Raw genomic sequence first — 6,756 nt, forward strand, 5'->3', positions numbered from 1 at the left:
AATAATACAAAAGATAACACATTTTTTTACTTCTCCAAAGAAATGAGATTCATTATCTTAAGGGATGTCTGTGTGTTACCAGATTCCATTGCACAACAGATTCTGTTACACAACAATCTTAAAATCGGGTTTCATTAAAAGACCATTTTCTTTGTGTGAAGACATTCAGGACTGGTGTTTTGCTTCATCCATCTTTCTTTACTTCAGACACGGTATTTGCTCAGAGAAGCTCCAAAACCTTTTCTCAGATGTAAAATTATGTTAGGATCCCAGACGTTATCTAACTGAAATAAAAGAAAAAGTTAAAAAAGTGCTTTCTGGAATTTAAATAAACAGTGTTGTTACCAAGCAATGCTTTTACTATTTCTTTAAAACATCACTTTGATGTTTGAGGAGGTCACAGTTTGCTAGGACACAAAATATTTGAAAAACAAAGCACACATCTCATGTTGCTGAAAGTACACAGAGGAATAAAGCATGGCAAGGTACGGGCCAAATTCCGTCCTCCTAGGCAAGTCTTACCAAAGAGTATAGCTTCAAATGAGCAGCAAAGAGCACGACTTGCTTACTTCTCAAGCATTTTACAGCATTCCAAAAATGAAGAGAACAAAGTTTTCTGTGCGTCATATCTGGCTAGATTAATCTGTACTTCTAGAAGAAACCCTTAAAAACAAAACTATAACTTATATTAACAAAGGAATATAAAACAACAGCTTACATAGCAAATGTCTGAAGTATTTGTCTCCATGCAAATATTAAGATTACAGAAAGCACTTGGTGTGACGGTGCAGGGAGGAAATTGTATTGTGTTTGACAGTGGTATTCAGAACTATAGCAGGATAAGCCATTGGGTAAGGAGAGCTGTAGTTTATCTGGACGCATACAATTTTCAGAAGACAGATGGAAAACACAGGATAGGGAAGGTGTGGTGGCTCAGTAGAAAACCACTTATTCAGGCTTTATAGTACAGATGGTATAATAAAGGAAGTGATAGCAATGACACATTTTAGGGAAATCTAAGACAGCTAGAAATCCAAAAAGGAATAGCAGTCAGTGTCTGCAGCAGAATACCACATCAGCAGCTCAGAAGCGCTGATGAATGAATTCTGAAACGTCAGTGTGACGGGTGCAGGAATTAATGCTAATCTTGGGAGGAAATCTGAAGGAAGTTACTTCAGCAATACTGCACAAAAGATGAGCATAAAATCAAGGAACTATAATAATATTCAACTTCAGGATATCAAAGTACCGTTTTGCAAGGTAGCACAGACAGTAATTGGGGAGGCCAAGAAGAAAGACAGACAATTCTAAGGCACAGCAGTCCTCATGTACAACTACAAAAAGGGCCAAACAGGTTTGCTGAGCAGACTCCTTAGGAAGCACAGTGTAATAAACTCTGTTAGCATAATTTAAAATTGTAGCTTTTGTGTTCCATGCACATTTAGGTGGGGAGATTACCTTTAAAACAAATGCAGTTTCTTCCTTACTTTTCTCTCAGGACGAGACACTCAGCTCTGAAAGTATAAAAGGATTTGGGAAGTCCATTTGAACCAGTGAAGAGTCACAGGGAAGCCTCTGCCTCCGTTTTGCACCTCCTTTGGCAGCACGACCACCGGCAGCTATGCAACTCCTTTCCTCAATAGTGGCCCTTCTGGTACAGCAGTACCGGAACTTGGGCTCCTGGATGCGTTGTGAGAGCAGACCTGGAGCTGACAGAAGACTTGCAGGCATGAGAGTCACCTAACATGATGCAGTCTTGGCGTCAAAGACAAAGGGGAGGAGAGCTCTCTGCTGCAGAGATGTCTTTGCTGGCTTCCATGATTCTCCACTCAGACTACAGCTGGGATCTGCAAGTCCCTGACCAGGCAACTGCTAGCAAAATGAAAGAAGAGAGTTCTCTAAATTGTTTCCTATTTCTAATGTTGATGTTATTGCCTGTCCTCAGTAGCAAAAACATTTCATGAAGTGTATCGAGTCTAAGGCAAAAGGAGACGTGTTAAAGATCCTTTTTGAATTAAAACCCTGCGAAGCTGTTGTGAGATACAGTTGGCCTAAGTGACTCTAGCAGTGATTAGAAATGATTAAGATCAAATGGAGGAACGGAACTGAATGGAACCCTATAATCTTCCCTCAGTGATCACAGATAATATTTGTAGTGTTTTGAAGTGCTAATGTAGTGCCCACAAATGAGCTAACAGTTCACTTCAGAAAATGAACATGATCCAGACTTCACTGAAGTGAAACGGATAACTTTAACTGCAAGCAACAGTAAAATGTTAATTCAAAATATTTAATACTTTAAGAAGATTCCTCTAGCTTTTGAATTTTTTACCAGACAAAAGAATAAGCAATCTCATCACCCCACGTCAACATTTTCTTCATATTCTGTGGTGATATTGTGCATCATATGTTCACAGCTACAATAACTATGCCATCAAAGTTTTATTTTAGCATATTATAAATAGCCATAAATACAAATACATCTACATTGTGCTGTATTCCAGGTCAATAGGTTCAAAAGTCAACTATGCAACTCTTGAATATTGCTGCCACCTTCAGGAAACACATGATAAAAAAAGACCAAAATATTAATTAGAAAAGTAACGGCAAATAAATCAGAGATTTATGATGCCATTTGGTTATTATATTGTACTTCTGTGAAATTAATTTTCATAATGGCATATAAAGATAATTTTATTTTCCTCAATTTCCAATAAAGAAGTAAGTCCAATGCTAAGAGATTTGCCTAAGGCCAATCAGAGCCAGTGACACATATGTCCTTAGCTCCCTGAAGTTTCACCAAGAAGGATTTGTGGATCAGAAAATCATTTTATTGGCATTTGGGTATTTAAATTGTCATTGACGCTTATTTTGTCTATGATTCATTGAGGCAGTTACTTTTCATTGCAGTGTAGATTTTATCGCCTGTACTGAACCTCAGTTCCAGTAGTTACTTTTACAACCTCACGCAGAGTTTCTATTGAAAACTGCATCACAAAATATAGATGGAAAAATCAGAGTCTATATATTCACTAAGTTAAATTTTTAATCAATAACACTCCTGATTGTTATCGGGCAGGATGGTTCCGAGTTGGTGCTTTACAACATTATGCGAAAGTCCTATTGATTTCCTGACAGTTTCTCACTTCTTTTTCTCAGATGAAAGAAATCAGGAATAGCAGTGCAAGAGCATCAGTCTTTATGAAATATTAGCATAACTGAAGTTTAGTTACCAATTAAGTAAATGGACCCAATTTTATGCTTTGATTCTTGTAAGAGCTTACATGTGGTTTATATTGGCTTAGCGCTCAGTAGTAAGGTACAAACTCATCTGATGTAACTTCAGACTAAAGTCATGACAGTTTACTTCCTTTTTTTGCCATGGAACCAATGTAAATTCTGTATAGGTATGTTTTAACACAGGCCTTCCAAGTGGAGCTGATAGTATGAAGTGATCCAGCCTGTGACCCTCATGCCCATTTACCCACCAATTCCTTATTGTTTGTTTTAACGGAAACATCTAGGAATGGGTTAGTATTTCCCCAGAGTGCACAGGGAGGAAAGGACAGATGGTCTCTAAAATAGAAAATTTCCTTTGGAGATTTTTTAAAAAGACTTTCCCATCAGCAGTAATATTTTAAGCAGTTTCCTTTCTTATATTTATGATTAGATTGTGATCTAATGAACTCTCAAAACATGCTCATTGTTCCTCCAAATTTGGGAAACTCCCACGACTAGTGATGTGAGAGGGCAACACATGCCGCAGTGGTCATAAAAGGGTTGATGAAGTGTCTTCATCTTTTATTTGGGGGCTCAAGAACTGCTTAAGGGATGTCAGAGTATTCAGAAACGTGGGGTAGGCTTCTTATGTTATCTCCAGAGCCAGATTTGACACTTAGTTCTCCTTTCCTGACATCTATCTTAGTCCCAGATTGGGAAACTCTAAAGTGGGGATATCCTGGCTCCTCCTGGTCTTGATTTAGCTCTGTAATGAGTATAGAAAGTTGGTTTTGTTTTGTGTCAAATGTTGTTTGCCCTCCCCTTTAGTTCCTTGATATATACTCCTTTGAAAACCGTATCAGCCAAAGAAAAGCATTAAGTGAGATATCAATACATACTGGTTATGGTAAGTTATTCTATCAGATACTAAAAAACCAACTCCTTTAGTTTGCTAAAACAAAGGTCCTACCTACTGAGTTGCTGAAAGTCTTAGTTAAACATTCTTGGTGACGCTAATGCTGTGTATCAACTACATAAAATCAAAATCTCTCCAGACCTTTGAGTTCCATCCACAAAAGGGTGGTCTTGTGGGCAGTTACAATGAAGGAAGAGAGAAGAGGGCAGGGCAGAACAGAGCAGAAAGGGAGGAAAGGAGAGAAATGATGTCCCCGGTGTAATGACATCAGCACTAAGACCAGTTGTTCCCACTACTACCATTAGTTGTAAAGAAGATTTCTTTGTTGCCCACGGTTTCCTCCTTTCTGAACTGCCACATTGGAGACACTGCAGGAACATTTTAAATTTACAGAAATTTGGAATAAACTAATAATTCAAATTCTGGGACATGTTCAAGGTATGGGGAGAGAATCTGCTTATTAATCGTCAGGTATGAAAATCAAACTTCTCTGTAACGCTTAAATGACTCACGTCCCTATAACATTTCACAATTTGAAACTGCTTACCTTATATGCGACACATTCTAATAACTGGTGCATTTGCTGTTTCCTCTAAGTTTCTAAAATTATAGAAGTCAGCACTGTGACTTTCTACAAACGTTGAAATCCTAAAAAGACTTGTTTGTATCTCACATCTTCCTGAGCTAGGGTTAGGAGCCAGCGGCTTTCCTGTTTGTACAACTGGGAGAGAACATCTGGAATATTTTTGCCCTTGAAAAGGATGCCTTTGTCTAAGAGACAGTGGAATTTCACCAATGTGAAATCTGCATGAGCAGCTTCACAGTGATTACAACCGCTCTCATGTGACTGACATCCATCCGTGTAAACATAATGCACTTCAGAATAGTGTTGGTCACTCTAGAGTATCACCCTCAGAAGGTACCTGCTTGGATGCATCCTAATGATCACGCCAAATGGCACTCGAGATCTGCCAGATCGGCTCAGGAGAAAGGGCTCCAGGTTCCAATTGCTGCAAAACATGTGGCTAAAGAAGCTGGATGAAACACAGAAGGTGAAAGAGAGTAGAAAGGAATGGAAGAATTTCAGAAGCACCACAGGTACCATGAGAACCTCTTCCTGTGATGCCACTACAACTGCAATTTGCCTTATAAGGTGTTTTATAAGATAGGAAAGGCATGCTAAAATGGAGGCTTTTTCAATAAGGGCTAGGAATGCTGAATGTTATGTATATTGGATTTCTTTATTTCATACCAGCCATGAAATTGAGATGCTGGCACGTGAATCAGTGCTTGTGAAGTGTCAGAGGAATTAGAAGTGTTGTACCACAGCACAGCACTTCTCAGTTAGGACGGGGACAGAAAAGAAGCAAACCTCTGTACTGCCTGTGAAAGAGGAGCCGGGCTTGGACCAAGAATAAGCTGCTGTCACTTGTAGCCCATTCCAAACAGTGTACTTAGAAGATGCGGAGAGTGCATGGCTCAGCTAACAGGACTCTGTTGAGTCTACCCAGGATCCTTTGCAAGCAGCAGTCAGCAGACAATTGTTCCAGTTTTTATTTTGTGGGTACCTGAGGGCACTGGCCACTTCAAAGCACTGAAGAGAACAGCGTGAAATGTACCACAGGCTCCATTGCTACTAATCAAAATCTTGCTTCTGAAGAACTAACAGTAAGACGGATTTCTGTTTCAATTCCTGAATCATCATTTTTCAATAGAAATACTGTATTTTACATGCTTGGCCCCAACATGCTAGTAGTTCTACTGTGAGAGAGTGGATCCCTACCTTTAGGTAGAGCTCTATTAACTGAAGGGGCTACAGATCCACTTACAGGAACATTTCGTCATGGAAGATTAGCTTTACTGACATAAAGGATAAAAATGTACAATGTGCCACCCTACATGCTAGCACTGTCAAACATCATTATGAATGTTTATTATAACTCATTTCTGCTTGTTATAGCTAAGCTAATGGAAAATGATTTCAAATCAAAATGCTTTCGCTGTTTTCTGTTGTGCCTTTATTTGTTGAAAAGAATCCTATTTGCTCTTTTTGTAATATTTCTTCCATCCCGGGGGGGGATGGAGAGTTAAAGAGCACTGGAAAATATCTTGCCATTTGTATTTTTATTTATTGAGACAATCTGCTCCTTTGCTGATGTAAATCGGGAGTAACGGCAGTGTATTCCTTTGATTTCGGTGGAAAACCTACACCACACAGAAGGCTGGGGGCCACCGGGGGCTGGGCAGAGGCGAGCCCTGACACACCAACCTGAAGACTGGGAGAGCCAAGTTAGCTGCGGCTGAATGTTTCACGAGTTGTGCTGGGGGGAACTCTTACTGATCAATCTGTCCCAGTTACCCAAGCCATGCGTCTTCCCTTGCCTTCACCTGGGCGCATGGTACTTCATCACAGCGCGGAAAAAAGAGCGGAGAGTGCAGATCAATCTTTTCCTCGGTCAGTGCTGTTCCCCGGCACCTTCGTTTTACATAGTTTGGCCGACAAAGCAGAGACCCACCAAGACGCGCTGTAAAGAGGGACGGCGAGAGCCGAACAGCCTCCGTGCGGCACAGGAGGCCGTTTCATGCTTGAAACCGCTGCCCGAGCGCCTCTGGGGCTGCCG

This window comes from Pygoscelis adeliae, unplaced genomic scaffold (assembly GCF_000699105.1).
Source record: "Pygoscelis adeliae isolate BGI_AS28 unplaced genomic scaffold, ASM69910v1 Scaffold54, whole genome shotgun sequence".
In the NCBI taxonomy this organism is placed as follows: domain Eukaryota; kingdom Metazoa; phylum Chordata; class Aves; order Sphenisciformes; family Spheniscidae; genus Pygoscelis; species Pygoscelis adeliae.